The sequence below is a fragment of the Camelus bactrianus genome, chromosome 6, assembly GCF_048773025.1.
Source record: "Camelus bactrianus isolate YW-2024 breed Bactrian camel chromosome 6, ASM4877302v1, whole genome shotgun sequence".
NCBI classification, from domain to species: domain Eukaryota; kingdom Metazoa; phylum Chordata; class Mammalia; order Artiodactyla; family Camelidae; genus Camelus; species Camelus bactrianus.
In genome coordinates, this window is record NC_133544.1 from 86253131 (window position 1) to 86272450 (window position 19320).

Here is a 19320-nt window from a genome sequence, read left to right on the forward strand (position 1 = left end):
TAAGTATGATATTAGCTGTAGGCTTTTTATAGATGGCTTTTTTTCGATTGAGGAAATTTTTTTTTCAATTTTTCATTTGCTGTGAGTTATCATGAGTGGCCATTAATTTTGCCAAATGATTTTTTCTGAGTCATTTGAGATAATCATATAGTTTTTCTTTTTTAGGGTGAGAATATGATGAATTACATTGACTGATTTTTAATTATTACATCAACCATGAATTCCTGTGATTAAACACACTTGGTCATGATACATTGTCCATTTTTATGTATCATCAGACTTGATTTACTAAAATTTTGTTAAGGATTTTTGCATCTGTGTTCGTGTTCTCAAATTTATTCATCGAAATTTTCTTTTAATATCTTTGGTTTTGGTTTAGGGTGATGCTGGTCCCAAAGAATGAGTTGAGATATATTCACTCTTCTGTTTTCTATAAGAGTTTATGTAGAACTGGGATTATTTCTTCCTTAAATATTTTGTAGAATTCACCAATGGAGCCATCTGGACCTCAAATGTTCTTTAGAGAAGTTTTCAAACAATGAGTTCAATGTATGGATTTAAAGTGATGTCCTCTCTCTCACTCTTGATGTTGACAATTTGTTTCTTCTCTCTTTTATTAATCCATGAATGGTTTGGTTACTGGTTTATCTGTGTTACTGATATTCTCATAGAACCGGTTCTAGGTTTCACTGATTTTTTCCTATTTTTTTTTTGTTTGTTTTCTATTTCATTGACTTCTGCTCTTATTTTTTCTACTTGAAATGTTAAAAAATTTTTGCCTTCCAAAGTAGAGTTCATTTGTGTAAATATAATAACACAGTACATAGACCTAAACATTGTACAGACTTTTATGGAACTGCTGGTCTGTATTAGTCTAACTTTCCGAAAGAAGCTTATCAGCAGAGCTGATGCCTCACAGATACACTTCTTCATACTGTGTAACCAATTAACTTGATTCTTTTTTATCACCTCCTCCCTGTGCCTCCAGTTTCTCTTCTTCTAGTAGTTTGCATTCGTATTCCAGTGTGTGCTCCTCCAAAAATGCATCAGCATAATCTGGATCATTTACACTCATTCTACCCAACAGATACTTCTTACAGAGGGCGGTGGGTGGGGAGGCGTGCGGGGAACGTAATCATCCGTGAGGGGCTTTGCTTTCTTCTTTTCCTTTTTCATTTGCTTTGTTAACTCAACCAATTATTTCTGCTCTTATTTTGGTCAGACTAGGCTTAAACTTCCAAGCATTTCTGTCTTGCTTTTATATTCAGTTATTTGCTTGCTGAGTGTCTTGTGATTGATTCCACACAGACTTGAGTGCACAGCCAATTCCATGACATCAGATCATGATGAACTGTCATAGGTTCCTTTAAGTCACTTTGTATAAAGTCTTCTTTTTCATCCGAGGTCCACAAAGGGCAACTGCCAGTAACTGATCCATCTCAGCTAGAGCTGCATTTTGTCTCAAACAGACACTATAGGCAGCACATTCCTCTGGGTCTGCTGAGACATCAAATGGTGCCCCACAAGTAAAGCACTTTTCTGTAAGATGGTTTCTGTGTGGTCACTCTGTTCAGCAAAAAGAGTTGTCTTCCAGTACACACAGCAGGCTGAAAGGTCTGCAGTCAGAGAGACCTTGAAAACTCCACATTCAGGTCATAGATCCCTTGGCTCACTTCAGACGTGTCCAGCAAATCTGTCAGTGCTTTATAGAGAAGGTCATCCAGGGCCTTGAGTGCACAGGGTCCTCCCTCTTGGGTTTCTTTGAAGTATTCTTCTTTAGGAGTTCCAACCTGGATGATTGGAAGTCAAGAGAAATCCTAAGGAAAGACCTTCATACTAAACATTTTTCTAATTCTAGAATTCTAACAATTCTAGAATTATCAAAAATCATGAAAAACAAGGAAAATTTGAGAAACTGCCATATTCAAGAGAAGTCTAAAGAGACACAAATGAAATATTTTTGAGGAAAATTTCTTTAAACAAGTTCTCATTGCCACAAGAGATGAAGGAGTCATGGAGGCCTCCAGCCCAATTGCTGTGTAGCCCCATGGCCCTGTGGGAGCCCCACGGCCCTCCAGCTGGTGCCCACATGCCTTGATGATGATGATGACGATGATGATGATGATGTTCTTCCTGCTTGATTTAGATTTAATTCACTCTTCTAATTTCTTAAGATAGAAGCTTAGGTCATTGATATTAAAGCTGTTTTCTATCCTAATATAAATATTTGAAGCTATGAATTTCCTTGAAAACAGAGCTTTGATGGCATCCCATAAATTTTGAGTAATTGTGGTTCTATTTTCATTCACTTCATAACATTCAAAAGTTTCTTTTGTGAACTTCCTTGATCCATTGGTTATTTATGTGTTGTGTTTAATTTTAATTCTTTGGGAAGATTTTCCAAATATCTTTCTGCTATTGAATTCTAGTTCACTTCCTTTAAGTTGAGAAGTACTTTGTATGAATTCAATCCTTCCGTATTTAGGACTTGTTTTATGTCACAGAATATAACTGGTAAAACTTGGTAAATGTACCATGTACACTCGAGAAGAATGTGTATTATGCTGTTCTTGGATGTAGTTCAGATTTTTGATACCGTTCTTCAGGTTTTCCATATCTTTACTGATTTTTTAAGTCTTATTTGTTTATCAGTTATCAACAGCAAAGTGTTAAAATATCTAGCACTAATTGTTAATTTGTGCATTTCTCATATAAGTTTTATCAGTTTTTTTATTAATGTACTTTGTTTTATTAGATGCATACATATTTAGAATTTTTATAGTCTGTTAATCAATGTGAAACTTTTATCATTATGAAATAACTTTATCTATGATAACATTTGTTTATCTGAAATCTACTTTACCTAATATAGCCATTTTAACTGATTAGAGTTAGCATAATATATCTCCTTCCATCCTTTTACCTTTATCGTATCTGTGTCTTTTAGAGTTCTGGTAGGCAGCATATAATTTTCTTGCTTTTTTTAATCCATTCTGACAACCTCTGCCTTTTAAATGGATTATTTATACCATATACATTTAAATTTATTGTGATTATTATATGCTTGAGTTTAAATCCACCATCTTGTTCTCTATGTATCTCTTCTATTTGTCCCATCTGTCCTTTGTTCTTTTTTTCTCTTTTTTCCTGACTTCTTTGCATTAATTGAGAATTTTTTATGCTTCAAGTATACCTTCTTTATTGGCCTAGTAGGTATTCTTTTTATTTTTGTTTTTAGTGGTTTATATAGCATTTACAGTCCAAATATTTAACTTAGTCTCCTTCAAATAATATTGAAACACTGTGTATACAGAATAAGTACTATAGAACGGCATACTTCTACTTTTTTCTCTCCCATCCTTTGTCATGCAATTACCTTCACTATATAACAAACTCTAAAATATATTGTTATAACTATTGCTTTAGACAGTAAATTATCTTTAAAATAATAAAAAAAAGCCTTTTGTATTAATCTTTATGTTTACTGTATATGGTGTTCTTTATCTATTTTGTGTATCCAAATTTCTATCTGTATCATTTTTCTTTTACCTGAAGAATTACTTGAACATTTCTTATAGTTCCAGCTTAAAGATGGTAAATTATCTCAGATTTTATAAGTCTGCAAAAGTCTTTATTTTCCTAAGTTTTTGAGAGATATTTTTGCTAAGTATAGAATTCTTGGTTAGCATTTCCTTCCCCTTTAATGCCTTTAAGATACCACCCTACTCACATTCTTCTTGCATTTTTTCTAATGAGATGTGGCTGTCTTTCTTGTACTTTTTCTTCTGTATGTTGTATCTTTTTCTCTGCTTGCTTTCAAGATTTAATCATTGGGGTTTTTTTTTTAACATTTTTTATTGAGTTATAGTCATTTTACAATGTTGTGTCAAATTCCAGTGTAGAGCACAATTTTTCAGTTATACATGAACAGACATATATTCATTGTCACATTTTTTCAACATTGTTTTTGTTTTTAAGCAGTTTGATTATTATATGCTCTAGTGTTGTTTTGCTTGAGAGTCCATTAAACTTGTTCGATCAGTAAGTCATATTCTTCACCATACTTTGAATATATCCTGGCATTTCTTCAACTTCGTCTACTCCAGATCTCCTCAGGGACTCCAGATATACATATATTAGGCTACTTGATATTTTCTCACAGCTCGTTGATGCTCTGTTCATTTTTTCCCATTCTTTTTTCCCCTATGCTTCATTTTAAATAGGTTCTATTGTTTTTTCTTCAAGTTTACTGGTAGTCCAATCTAATGTATTTTATATCTCAGATACTGTATTTTTCACCTGTGGAAATTTGATGTGGGTCTTTCTTACCTTTTATTTTTTATTATGCTCGTGTTTCCTCTACCTTCTTAATCAAATGGTGTATTTTTTAAATAGTTATTTTAATTTCCTTGTCTACCAATTATATCATCTGTGTAATTTCTGCATTTCTGTTGATTTCTATTCTATTTCTTTCCACTTTGGCTAATGGAAAACACAAGTATTAACAGCCCTATGTGAGTTCTAGAGATGTCTTGTGCACTCTCTGTGATGGTTCCTTTCCTATCCTTAGTAGTTTTCTCGTATGCATGTGTAGATCAGTACTCGGTCAAAGACTCAAGGAGCCCCTCTGCATTTCTTGAGTTTCCCCTCTCTGTGTGTGCAGCTTCCTCTTCTCTGGTTGTATGCTCTGTAAATTTTAGCTGCCTGGGCCTCCCTGGATCTCTGTCCCCTCAACTTAGTAAAACCACTGGGATCTGTCTGGGTTCTACCTCTCAATATCAGGCACTTGATGGGTTCACCTTCTTAGTTTTCCTTCTCTCAGGATCACTGACTTGTCCTGCTTGTTGTCCAGTATCTGGAAAACTGTCTCAAATATCTGGTCTGATTTTCTAATGGTTTGAGGCAGAACAATGGTGCTCTATTATGTCCTCATGGCATGAAGCAGAAATCCAGACCTGGCTTTTTAAATACTGATTTCAACTTTTGTAAAATTACTTATATTCTCAGATTCTCTTTCCATAAATCTGGTATGACAGCAAATGAAAAGTATTCAATCTTGCCAGGGATCAGAGAAATATAAACTAAAACTTTGGTGCTAAAATCTACATGGAAGATGTAGGAATTGAATGAAATAGTATGCATATTACTGGAATACATATGTATACATATATGACTGGAATTATTGACGTGCAGATGCAAATCCAATTCTATAAATCCTGGGTTTGGGGCTTCCTGTGCGACACTCAAGTGGAGATGTAGAATAGGCAGTTGAACGTATATAGCTGATGCTCAGAAGAAAGATCTGGGCAAAGACAGAAAATTTTGAGATATCAGCATATACATGAAGTAGCATATAAAATTACTTAGGGAGAGAGTGAAATACAGTGAGCACTAAAGGAAACTCTAAGACTGAAACTTGAAGGCAAGTTATTTTGCTTTAAATTTTGATAAACTAGATAATTTGTACCTACCTTCCCAAAGACATATTTAGGAGCACTTTTTTTTTAATTGAAGTACAGTCAGTTACAATGTGTCAATCTCTGATGCATAGCACAATGTCCCAGTCATGCATGTACATACGTATATTCATTTTCATATTTGGAGCATATTTTTTAAATTGAGGTATAATAAATATGTAACATTACATTAGTTTCAGGTGCCAATTGAATGAAATAGTATGCATATTATGGGAATACATATATTATGTATATATATATGACCTAGGTACGTATGCCAATCCTAAGAAGGCAAATGAAAGACTAAGCTGCGCTTATGGAAGCCTTGCTGGGCTGAAGGAATGCAGACTGGTAGATGGAGCTCATCAAGGATGGTGACCCATTCATGTATAACTGAAAGATTGTGCTCTACACCGGAATTTGACACAACACTGTAAAAGGACTATAACTCAATAAAAAAATGTTAATAAAAAAGAAAAGGATAGTGACCCCGACCCAACTCTGGGCTAGGGCCGTGACAGTGTACTCTTGGGAGAAAGGCTATGGATTATGGTCTCCCTTCACATCATGTAGTGGTGCAGCAAACCACACCTTGGTCCTGCCCTGCTGACCACCTTGAGCATCTGGCAGATACCAACAAAAACTGTGGGGAAGTTAATGCTAATAACTGATATCAGATGATTTCTGTAATAAAATTTAAGCACAGGTCCTGAAAACAAAGAGGCACATCAAGAGACAAAAGGTGCCATAAATTAGAACCAGCAGGAAAAACAAATAGCAGAAAAAGATTCAGAGGGACTCTAAAGATTGGAATTATCAGGCACAGACTCTATTTTAAAAAAAAAAAACTGTGATTATTGTGTTCAAGGGACAAAATCAAACTTGAAGTTTTTAGCAGGGAACTTTATACAATAAAAAATGACATAATAGAACTAGGAGGGAAAAAAAGAAATCCAGAAGTGAAATTTAATACCAAATTTTCAAATTTTTGATTAGTAGTTTAGTCACAAATGAAGAGTGAATTAGGTGACAAATTAATTTCAGAAGAAACTCTGCAGAATGAAGCAAGGATTAATTAAAAATAGGTAATACAGTACAAAAGGCAAGAGACATGTTAGAAACAGTGTGGGGACCTAACCTGTTCAAGTAAAGTTCCAGAAGAAAAAGAGAAAGAGTGGATCTGAGGCAATATTTTGAAGAGATGATTGCCAATAATTTACTGATACAAGAAGCCCCACAAAGCCCAAGCAGAATAAATAAAAATAAATCCTCAATGAAACACATAAAAAGGAAACTTCAGTAAATCAAGACAGAGACAAATCTCAGAATAGCCAGGAAAAAAAAGACAGATTAACTTTGAAGAAGCTGCAGTTAAACTCAACACTGACATTTCAATGACAAGAGCTTCAGAAGACAGTGAAATGCCATTTTTAAGGTGCTATGAGAAAATAACTACCCCTCTACATATACTTCAATAAAGATGGCAAAACTGATACATTTTCTGAGAAAAATAAAAGATACTAGCAACAACAGATAAGCATTAAAGGATGTTCTATAAGTTGTTCATTATGCAGGAAGAAAATAATCTCGCACGAAAGATCAGATGCAGAAAGTGATAGAGACCAAAGAAAACGGTAATTACGAGGATACATCTAAATCACATTGACTGTGAAAGTAGGGGTGTCAGAAAACAATCATGTGGCATTTAAATAATGTAGAATTACAATACTACATGGCAGAAATAACCATGGATGATATGTGTGCATGTTGCAGGGGTCTACGTGGTAAGTGTTGTTATACCACTTATGAGTTCTTCCCCAGGAGGGTGATAAAGGTATCAGTATTAGGTTTTATTAAGTAAGGATGGCTTTGTTAAGGCGTTTCTAAAGTAACCACTAAGAGAAAACAGTGTGACCCCCAAGGAGAGGCCACTTTACACCCACTAGGATGACTGTAGTAATAATCTTTAAAAAGACAGAAAATAACAAGTGTTGGAGAGGATGTGGAGATATTAGAACCCTCATGTATTGCTGGTAGGAATGTAAAGTTGTGTGGCCACTGTGCAAAATGTTTGAGAAAAAGAGTTCCTCAAAAAGCGAATCACATAATGGTGGTATGACCTTATCAATTCCACTCTTAGGTATGCTCCCAAAAGCACTGAAAACAGGGACTTAAACAGATACTCGTTGATGAACGCTCATAAGAGCATTATTCACAGTAGCCAAAAGGTAGAAACAACCTGAGTGTCCAGTGAGATGAAAGAATAAACAGTTTTAGCATTTTAGAACTCTGTACTTTCTTTTCTCCATATTCTTTGTTCTCCCTTTCTGGAAATTCTGTTGGATATTTTACCTCTAGGATTGGTCCTCTTTAATTCTTACCTTTTCTCTCACATTCCTTTCCTCTTTGTCTTACACCCTGAAAAATTTTCTTGCTTTTATCATTCAAATGAATGAGTTTTAATTTCAGAAATCATCATTTTAATTTCCAAGCACTCTTTCTTATTTTTTCATAGCATTCTTTTCCTGTTATAAAGAAGTAGTATCATTTTTTAAAATTTCTGAGGATATTAGAGAGGCTAAAATATTTTTCCCCTTCTTGTGTTAAATTATCTCTACTCTCTGCAGTTTTTTTTTTTTTTTTTTTTATGTTTAGCTTGGTCTCTTTCGCTTTACAGGTTTTCCTCAAATACCTGGCATATCTTGGTTTTCAATAAATATTTTTTGACTATGTAATATAAAAACTAAATGTGAAGTCTGTGTAAAAGGATGACGCCCACTGCCAACCCACTGCAGGTGTGAGCAGGTGGAACCAGTTAGTAACCAAATTGAAGTATTTAGCATAAGCTGTCACACCAGCTGCTTTTTATCTACTCAACTAGTTCAATCTGCTTGTTTTTCACTTTTGTTTTTAGCCTAGGACTTTAAAACCTAGATGCTGTATATTCTACATGGTGAAGAGAGGCGTGGAGAGGTTTAACGATGCCACATACAGACTTACAATTAGTCTGTTTCTATTTCATTTCTGCCTTTTTTACTTGGCCTCCCTTGTCTTTGGCAGGAGTCCCTAGCTTCTGGTGTATCAGCTCTGTAATTGGTACAGCCTCTCTGGTAATAGTTAATGGTGTAGCTTTTTTTCACCACTCTGCTACAACAGTTTTCTGACTTCTATTTGGTGGAATTACTTGCTTACTGATGACCTGCTCCCATTTGCTTGTTGTTTTGGGTTTGTACCATTTAAATTCCTTTATTGTCTGTCAGATGATGGCGGGCATGAGAAATACAGATGGCTAGTCTATTATTCTGCTAGCAGGGAATATTTAGTTGAATATTTTTCAGAGTATTTTCTGTATGTAGATCCTCTTAAATGTATATCTTTGAGAGACAAATGTGAGAACTTTAGATGTTCTGAAAAATGAACTTAATGTTGAGATGTTTTAGTCGTTTTGATTCAGTAGGTGGCACTCTTTCCTAGTTTAACTCAATCCTAAATTAGCGTTCGAAGGTTTCAGAGTAGAAAGATTTGATTTATCTTTATAATCCGAGTAAATAAGTTTTCAGAGTTTGGTCATCATTAACTTTGACCTATTTATACTTTCACAACTTAAAAATTTTGAGTAAATTTCAAAGTAAAGATATTAAATTAAAATCTCTAACCTTTCCAAATTTCTGATAGTGTGTTAGTGATTTATACTCTATCAAAAGTTAAAAATAATTACAATCTTATCAGAATTGCAGAGTATTAAAAGCATTCAGATTCAAGTTATTAAATATTTTAAAAATCTTTTTTTTACACAGTTTCATTTCATTCTCTTGTATATCCTTCCTTCTGAATAGTCCCCAAATATATCAGTATTTTAAATGTGTAGTATAATCTATAAACTCCACAAAGCACAAGCTCTGTTTCCAATCCTGTAATCCAAAATCTTAGTTAAGATACATGTTAGGCAATTAAACAAATACTAATACAGTTTAGGGAAACATTTAATGGTTTTGGAAAACTTTACATGATCTATAAATAACAAGCAAGTGCATAGAAATATCTTTACTTCCTGTTCTGAATTTGCAAATAATTTACCAGTATGGAAATCATGCTTGAAATTGTAATATTCACAGGGCTCACATAAATCTTATTAGGTCTGAAGCAAACCATAATATGTTAGAGCTCTAAGGGACTCTGGAGCTCATTAGTATTTTTACTGATTAGAATTTTGTGAAATTTTTTTATTGCTAACAGAAGTGAGCCCTTTAGAAATTATGTTTTTTAAAAACATTGTGAAAGCATTCTAAAAAGAGTTAAAACAACTACTGTAAAAGTTCATTAGTAAGCCTGTGACCAGTTTTGACCAAGTGTATAAAAATACTGGTAATTAACAGAACAAACTGTTCTGAGAACAACTGTCAATCAACTCGGAAACCTCAGTGTAACGCTAGGCTTACATAACCATAGGTGGATGGTGGCTTTCTCTTTCATTTTTCTCCAGTTGTATTTTTAAAATATGCTTTCACAGAACCACGTGGCCTTAAGCATGCCCAGAATTTGGCCAGATAGCCAGAAATATTTCAGGATACTTGAAGTCTCAAATGCTTATCTACAAAATTCCAGGCATTCTATGTCTCCTTGTTAGTCCATAATTTGTTACTTCCATTTTCAAAGATTGAGCCACACAGGTGGTATTAGTGCTTGATAATTCAAATATATCTTGAAGGTTGCATTCCAAAGACAATCAGAAAAACTTAAAAAAATGATAGGTATTCATGAAAATTATGCTGTCTTTTGAAGTTATCCTACCACCAAAGAGTGCCTCAGCTTTTCAAAATGATTCCATTAACTTCAAAACAATTTAATGGTAGGAAATAAGTGCTCTGCCTAATGATAACCTCACTTTCTGTTTTTCTGTCTCTCTGTATAATAAAGATTATAATCTTCAAACTAAAACAGTTTCTGCAATCTTACAGTCTGAAATCAAATTACATATATAGAATTTTAGTGAGGACCTGTATTCCTGAACTATATCAGCCCACTGAAATCCAATTTTGTGCAATCTATAAAATTTTTCTTTTAATTTCAAATTCCAGTGATACCATGGTACGTCTGTAAGAAAATAAAATGTGAATCACTAAGTGTTCTGACCAGTGCATCTCTTCGGTCCTTTTAATTCTTGTGAAAACTTTCATCTGAGGAAATAGTCAATATTTTAAACAAGTTCCCCATATCCTCTATCTCAGTGCATTAAATCACCAAACTTTGCTTCATTTTCTTTCAAAGAGTTCATGAAGCCGACCATAACTACACTGTTCAGTCCTTTCTAAACAAGGACTTCTCATTTGGAATCTTATTGGCATTTTGGGTCAGATAACTCTTTGTTGTGGGGGACTGTCCTATGCGTTGTAGGGTATTTAACAGTATCGCTGGCTTCAACCCCCTAGATGTCAGTAACAGCTGCCTAGTTGTGACAACCAAAAATATCTCCCGACTTTGCCAAATAACCCTTGGGGATCAAAATCAACTCCAGTTGAGAACCTCCATACTAAAATGTAGGACAGTTGCTGAAACTGCTCCTATTTACAGTTCTCCTTACTGCCAAACTCAAAGACATTTCATATGCTTGATCACCCACTTCAGTGTTGTAACTTTCTTCTCACTTGACCTGTAATCTGTTTAACTTTGTTCTGGTCTGTCCATATCCTTCTGGGACTCCTTTTCATTCCTCAACTTTTAAAATATCAGACTTCCGCAGGTATCTGTCTCCTCTCACTTATACTCTGGGTAACTTCATCAAAATTACGGCTTCGGCTATCCCATATAAGTTAATGAATCCAAATCTCGATCTTCAACCCAGACCTCACTGGAGCTCCAGACACATATAGCCAACAGCTTACTGGAATCTCCACTTTAGGTAAATGCTATCTCAAACCCAGTTTGCCCAATAAAGAAGTATTTCCTCCTCCTTCATCCTACCCCAGTTAAAAGTCCCAAATCCCCAAAGCTGGGTTTTTCAAGCCTGTGTCTCTTTCTTGAATGACCTAGCTCCCAACCATTTACCATAAATCTGGAAGCCTCTCCTTCTCCTTCACCTCCTATACCCACTTAGTTATTCAGTCTTCTTATCTTTTCTATCTGTCTCTTCCTTCTCATTTTCATTTCCACCACCCTCATCACTTTTTACCTGCAATTCCACATAGTATTTTCCCCTCTACTCTTGACTTTCTTCAATCTATTCTCTACTCTGCTTACATAATGTGTCTTGAATAGTCAAATCTGATTGTTATTCCTTTAACTGATTTCACTGAATGGCTTTCCATAATTTTAAGTAAAACTATAGTTCCAGCTCCTTATCCTAGCAAAAACAACCGTACTTAATCCATTTCTATCTACTTTTCTTCTCTCATCTCTTGATAGTTTCCTTGCATGACACATTTAATAGATCCTAGCAGAGAATTTGCTTCATGCTATTTCAGCTAGAGGATTCTGTACCTTAGCATGTGCCAATCTGATTTCTGCCTGCAATGCCTTCTCTGTTTGCTGTATTTAACTGTGTTCATTCATGTTGCAAAATTTAATTTAAACTTTCTCTTGGTTTGACTACAGTTTTTCATCTTTGTGTTCTCAGAGTACCCAGCATACCATCCTACCCCTTCCACATTATAGTGTAAATAATGGGTTTGCTTTCTGGGTCTTGGAGAATACTTCAAGTAAGGAAGTGGTTATGTATCTGGTACTCACAGTGCCCAGCACAATGTCTAACACATAGTAAGTACTAGATGTTTGTTAAACAAATGAATATACTAAACACCTGGACTGGTGCAGAGTATACAGAGAGGAATGGGTTGAATTTTAATATCTAAGATATTTCAGAGGCAGAATTGGAAGGACTTCTTGATTGATAAGAGGTAGGGAGTGAGGAAGAGAGAGTCATCAAAGATGACCATTATGTTTCTAGTTAGATAACTTGGTTCTATTGACTGAGACAGGAAAGACTGAGATGGATGGGGTTTAAATACTGTCTACATACATTTATTTATTATTTTGGACATGATGTGTCAGAGATGCCGGTGGGACATTAAAGTGTAAATAACATATCAAGTAAACAGCCATATGGGTCTAGATCCCAGTCAGTGCTATCCAGTAAAAGCTAGATCCCAGTCAGTGCTGTCCAGTAAAAGTGTAATGTGAGCTACAAATGTAACTTAAAATTTTCTAGTGGTCACATCTTAAAAGTAAAATAAATAGGTTAGATTAATTTTTAAGAGTGTATTTTACTTAACCTTGGTTTTCTCAACTGTACTATTAACATTTTGGGCCAGAGAATTACTTGTTGTGTAGGGTTATCCTGTGAGTTATAAGATGTTTAACAGCATCCCTGGCCTCTTGTTAGTAGATGACAGTAGTCCCCTCCCCCTAAAGTTATGACAAACAAAAGTGTCTCCAGATATTGTTAAATATCCCAGGGGGAGGAAAGGGCACAAAATCACCTCTGCTTGAGAACCACTGATTTAACCCAATATAGGCAAAATATTATTTCAACATGTAATCAGTATTAAAAATTGAGATTTTTTTCAATTTTTTGTATTGTATCTTTGAAATTGGATGTATAGATTTCACTTACAGCACTTCTCTATTTGTACTGGCCACATTTAGATGCTCAACAGTTAATGTAGCTAGTGTCTACCTTATTGAAGAGCACAGGTCAAGAGCTTTAGGAAGAAGCTCTTTCTGGTTAGGTCTGGAAATACAGGACTTTGAGAAGTCATGAATCGATAACAATTAAAACCTTGGCAGTAGATAAGATAGTCCAGGAAGAATTTTATATTTAGAATGAGAAAACAGGAGGATTGAGGAAAAACTCCAGTCCAATGCTTTTCCAGTTTCCTCACACAATCTGCTACCCTTTCTTCATATTATTATTTTAAAATATTTTCTTCACTGAACAATATGGAGAACATGAACAAAGAAAGGGTATTCAGAAAGATAAGCTGATGACAAAGGGAGGGAATCGATGTTTATTGAACACTTAATTGGTAAGTAAAGTTCGAAGCATTATATGAGCTGTCTTATTTAATGTCACAAGAACCCTTAGAGGTAAATGATGTCATCTCAATTTATAGAGGAGGAAACTGAGGTTGTTTGTTTTTGTTTTAGATATGCTTTAATTTTATTTCTTTTTAATTGAGTAATAATTTAATAATTGACATTTCTTTTTTTTTTCTTTTTTCGAAACAGATTTACAAAGGTCTAATCAATTAGCCAGCTGTAAACTGGCATCACTGGGATTTGAAAGAAAGTCTGACAGATTTCAAAGTCTACATCCTTTCCCCCTACATCCACCTAACGCACGTAATGAGGCATTTGCTATCTACTGATTTTTTTAATAAAATAATTAAGTAAGAAGGCGCATGTGACTGCAGTTAGTTCTCAGGATATTTATTACCACTTTTGATCTGATTCTGGAAGCAAATTCACCGTAACGTTGACGTACCATGATGTCTCTGTCATTAGCAAGTATGATTCGAGTATCACTTGCTATGAAAGACACTAAACCATGATGGTTTTGTTTAATTGTACCCTAAGTATAGTCAATAACTCTGTGGTTAGTTGTAATTTATAGTTATGAAAAAATTAGCCAAGATGTAGTTAATATTTTGTTTAAATACTGAACGCATTTCACCAAGGAAAATAAAATAATGGGCGTTATGACATCGCTCGGCTTCGCCAACAGACTGATAAAGCGAGTACAAAGGGGGAGGGCCTGGGAAGAGGGGGCGGGACAGTGAGAAACAAGAATCTGAGCAAGCGCAGAAACAAACAGATGTTAAGGGAGGCGTGAAGTCTCCTGCGTTCTCACTTTGCGAACTGTCGTAAAGCCCCGGAGTGTCGCGCTCGCTCGGTAGAGGAGGGATTGGTTAGGCGGCGGCGGCAGCGGCGGCGGCGGCGGCGGCCGGAGACCATCCTCAGTGGCGGCGACGGTGGCGAGGTGTTCGGTCTGCGCAACATAGAAACGCCCGCAGCTTCGGGGAAGGAGTTGCTGTGGGACCAAGTCAGGCATTCTGAACCCAAGGCCAGTCAGCTGGGCCGAAGCAGGCGCTGCCGCTGGTACAGTTTTGGTGGCGGTGACAGACGCTGCTCTTGACTGTGGGGGCCTATCAGGCCAACGTCTGAGGCGCAAATCACTGGCTCTCGACGCATCCTCTTCCCCTCTTACCTCTGCTGTCTTCCTTCCTGGGCCAGTGATTCCCGGAGCCTGGAAAGAGGGTGGCTAATGATTAAGGTGAGGGGCCAGGGGGGAGGGGATCGATCGGAGGCCGCGCGTGCGCGCAACGGGGGAGGGGCCGGCCTGAGGGGAGAAAGAGGAAGGGCTGCGGCCGCCGAAGGCTGGGGTCGGCGACCGGCCGGCTGTTGCTGGCTCCACGGTCACTTAGGGTCTGCGTGTCCGCAGAAGACTGATTTGTGTCTCAGCAAAGCATTCGTCTACAGACACACCCACACCCCTCAGTAGGGGACTGTGGGTGAGGGGATTTCTCTCCCCTTTTCGACTCTCCCTAGGGTCTTAGGACGGGGGCTGAGGACTGAGGCGTAGGAGTGCGATTTGACAATGGAGCGATGAAGGTAACCTGCACCCGCGGTGTCGGAGGGCGCTAAGTCAGCCCTGACGGTTAGGGAGTCGGCTGCTTATGTGATCAAGGAAACGTAGACCGCGGAACAGAAGAAATACAGACGCGTCAGATTGTGTATAGAGTTGGCTTGCTGGTCATTAAAAAGGAAGCTTGATATTTTTTATGATTGTCCTTTGATAACTTAACAGGGACGGAGGCAGTGCTGTAGTAGAAATGTTTGTCCTATAGAGCAGAAATAGAGGTTTGTCACCACAGTTCTTAAATAGGTTTATAGTAGATCTTTACAGATAACTTCTTAACGCAAGTCTTAGTTTCAACGTTAAAAAAATACCAGGAAGTATAGGGTATTCATTTAATTTTTTCGTGTTTGTAATATGGGATGACTCCATTGTGTTGCATGCTTTCCTGTTTCTTGATTTATATGCAGTATGAATTTAGAACTCTCTGGAGTGGTAAGATATCAGCTGACAGAGACTTCATTTTATAGTTCTTATAGCTTTTGAACGTGACTTAATCCAAACTTTATTTCATTGTATGTTTTATGTTTAATTTAACTGTTTTAGGGACCTCTTCAACCAAAAAGAACAGACGGGGGAAGAGATAAGCTAAGGTTCCATTTCCTTTCCCATTTTTGTTTATGTGTCGTTTTTTCAAATGTTAGAGTGTGATTTCGGTATTTCGTAGAAGTTCTATACTACTGGTTTTACTTGGCTTTATTAGGGCGAAAATCAGCATTTTGACAGTTCGTTACTATGGTTTTTAGTAAAAATTTTCATGTCACTGTAAACCATGTTATTTTTCATACTATGTAGTCGTGTTTGGTTGTGTTTCTGAGACAAAGCAGGATGAGAGAGAAACCCTTTCACTTTGAAAAGAATCTTAAATTGGATTTTTTAAAAAAGCCTTGAAATATTTTACTTTTGTCTACCTCCTGTCATTTAACCTTGGACAAATGACATCTCTTTCCTGTCCATTTGTTTGCCTCTTACAATTCAGAGTAGTTTTCTAAGAACTGGTGAAGTGTTTATGAATTGGTCTGAACAATATTGTTGGGAAAACTAGGAAGGGTAGGGTCTCTCCTTGATCATTGAGAATGCTATATTTTATGTGTTTGGATTCTTCTGTCACTTTTTCCTTTTTATTTGGTGTCTTTTAGTCACTTGCATGTTCTTTCACTAGAGTTGTTTTTTGAAGAAAGAATAAAAATAATTTTGTTTTGGTGAAAAAAGCATCATAGTGTAGATTACACACTGACGAATTTCACTTCGGGGCTCTGTTTCTATAGATAATTGAAAAGTAGCTATACTGATCTTCAAGATTAGAAGACAGCAGTTTACTCCTCTAAACCACAGAATAGTCATCAGATATTCCTAAATAGTTATTTTCACTATAAAATTTAAAATGTGGAATAAAAAACTCGAATCAAGCCAATTAGATTTTTTAGAAATTTCTTGAATTATTTTGTCAAAGCGGAGTTTCGGTACCATGCTTTGCTTAGAACATAATTATATGTGCCCTTGTTTTGACTTTTCCTCTGGTGGCTAGGACTTCAATAGGAAAAAAAGTCACGGTACTAAAAATGATAGTGAAGTATGTTGTAACTTGACATTAGCATTCTATGCCTGACATCTTACGAAAAGGCATAGGGCTAGAGATAGGAGATCTGGATTTTGGATCTAGCTTTGCTTGCTGTTCATTAGATCTTTGACTTTATTGATGAGTCAAAGGGAACAGCAAATGCATCCTGGGCTTCAGATCTCTCTCAACTGTTTAAGTGTGGAATAGAAAACTTTAGCTTTCTCTAGGCTCTAAATTTAATGGTTTGTATCTTTAGTTAGGTGTTTTGGGTATTAATTGTATTCATCATGATCCAATCCCCAGAAAGAAATGGTATACCCAGAGTATAAATTCCCTCGTGATATACATATTAAAAAAAAAAAAAACTACGTTTGAGCCATATTTGTTGTTCTGGATAATGCTTATTTCCCATCGTAGATATTACTCATAATTTAATAGCTCTCATATGATACTAAAAAATGAAACTTTATTTTACTTCTGACAATGCTCTTTAAATCATCCTGAATAATTTTTCTTTCAGAAACCTGTAATCATTGTTCAGTCAAAGTCCAGAAATGCATTTGAATGCCTTACATCTCTGTTCTTTCTTTCCTGCATCCCATAGTGTATTGGTAACAGCTAGCCCAGGTTTCTACAGGTACTCAATTTATATTATTATGTGAGCAGTGAGCTATAATGTTTAAAAACAAATAGTAAACTGAGCTTACATTTTAAATAGAGATACTGCATTACTGTTTAGTCATTCAGTAAATATTTATTGGTGTCTCATGTTCTTGGCATTGTTCTTGGCCTTCAGTGGAGAAGGCAGTCTGCCTTCATGGAGTGGACATTTTACTAGGGAAACCAGATTATAAGCAGAATAGTTTTAGGTAATGGTTAAGTTCCATGAAAAAAATTAGAGTGTGTGATGGAGAATGAATGAAAGTGGGGCTCAACTATGGAAGGAGTAGTTGGAAAGGACTTCTTTTTAGAGGCAATAATTGATTTGCTGTCAGTGATTAGAAAGAATCAGCCATAGTGATGATCTGGAGGAAGAGAGCTGCAGACAAAGGGACCAGCAAATGCATTAGATTGGGCTTGATTCTGGAGAATCTACAAATGTAAATTAATTGTTTGGCTTGTCTGTTAGGCTTTTTCATAATTACTGAGAGACAATGTAAAAAGAAAGATTATATATAGTATATATAATAACCAAATGTAATGTGTTGATGGTGTTTAAATCCTGACTCAAGCCAATTGTAGAAAGTGATTTTTGAAACACTTTGGGGGAAGTTTGAATGTGGATGGTTATTAGATGATATCAAGGAATTATTGTTAGTTTTGTTAGGGATGCTAATGACATTAAGTTTATGTCAGAAAATGCCCATTTTTTAAAGAGATGGAGACTGAAGAATGAGGAAGGGGAAAAAGATGTCTGGTATTTGTTTTAAAATACTTCAGACCAAAAAAAAGGAGGGGAGAGATGAGTTAGATGAAGCAAGTGTGGAATAATCCTGGTAGTTGTTGGGTGGGAGTGATGGGTATGTGCATACTAATATTGTTCTCTGTTTTTGTGAGGCTTGAAAATGTTCATTTTTAAATAAGTATTTATAATAACATATCATATTTTAGGTGTCTTCTTCCTTTCTCTTCCTCTCAATTTTGATAAAATACAGAATTTTGTTCCTCTTTCTAAACATTCATCATTTGTTCAACAAATTTGAGTAGTGTATTTCAGGCACCTGGTTAGTGCTTGAGTTACAACAAAGAGCAGGACTTTAAGACTTGCCTATGAGGAGTTTATGGTTTGCTGGAGGAATGGAGAGTCCCTCAATATGGACTATGTTGACATGAAACAGAGATTTCTGTGTTTTCCTAAGGGTATACAAGATTAGCATTTTAGTGTTTATATGGTTACTTAAAAAGTATTTTTCTTTTTCTAGAGAATTGAAAGTTTAGGAAATTCTCTCCGGGGCTGTGTGCCAGTCTGCGTCACTGTTGTACTCATTTCCCTTATTCATATGTGCTATAGGGCATCAGAATAAATCACTTATTATCACCATGTTTTGACATCCCAATTTGACTTTAAATTTTTTATTTTGAAATAATTTCAAACTTACAGAAAAGTATGAAAAATGGTACTGAGAACTCTTCGATAACTTTTACTCAGATTCACCAGTTTTTAAAATTTTGTCACATTTGCTTTCTCATTTTCTCTTTTCTGAATCACTTGAAGGTAAATTGCATATTATGCCCATTTTTCTTTAAATATTCACTGTGTATTGTATTCTCTTACATTATCACAGTACAGCTACCAGTTTAAGGAACTCTAACATTGATGATACTGTCTTGTTATCTGTAATCCCTATTTCAGTTTTGTCAGTTTGTCCTAGTAATAGTGTTTGCTCCTTTGTAGCATTTTCCCCATAGGATCCAGTTCAGGATTGCAAACTGCATTTAGTTGTCATGTCTCTTTAGTCTCCTTTCATCTGGAATAGTGCCTTAGCCTTTCTCTTTCATTGTATGGACATTTTTGAAGAATATAGAGTACATATATTATAGAATATTCCTCAGTTTGGACTTACCTGATGTTTCCTCATAATTCGATTCAGGTTATGCATCCTCAGCCAAGGATGTTGTATCCTTCTCAGGGTGTGATATTGGAGTATGTATCATTGGTCAGCCCCTTATTG

General features: G+C 35.9%; 1 protein-coding gene and 1 pseudogene across 8 annotated transcripts in view; one reads left to right on the plus strand and one right to left on the minus strand.

Annotated features, from left to right (window-relative positions):
* Positions 1-1118: 1118 nt before the first annotated feature.
* Positions 1119-19227, minus strand: LOC105080512 (putative ribosome-binding factor A, mitochondrial pseudogene; annotated as a pseudogene).
* The window catches only part of RNF111 (ring finger protein 111), a 77423-nt gene continuing 71942 nt past the window's right edge, over positions 13840-19320 (plus strand). For 2 of the 8 annotated variants that reach the window (XM_010969441.3, XM_045506246.2), the window contains exon 1: positions 13847-14724. The gene's annotated coding sequence lies outside the window, so the exon portion shown is untranslated. Of the gene's footprint in view, positions 14725-14809; positions 15063-19320 lie in introns of those variants that run through there. The other 6 variants (XM_010969443.3, XM_045506247.2, XM_045506245.2 and 3 more) reach the window with 5 other exon arrangements.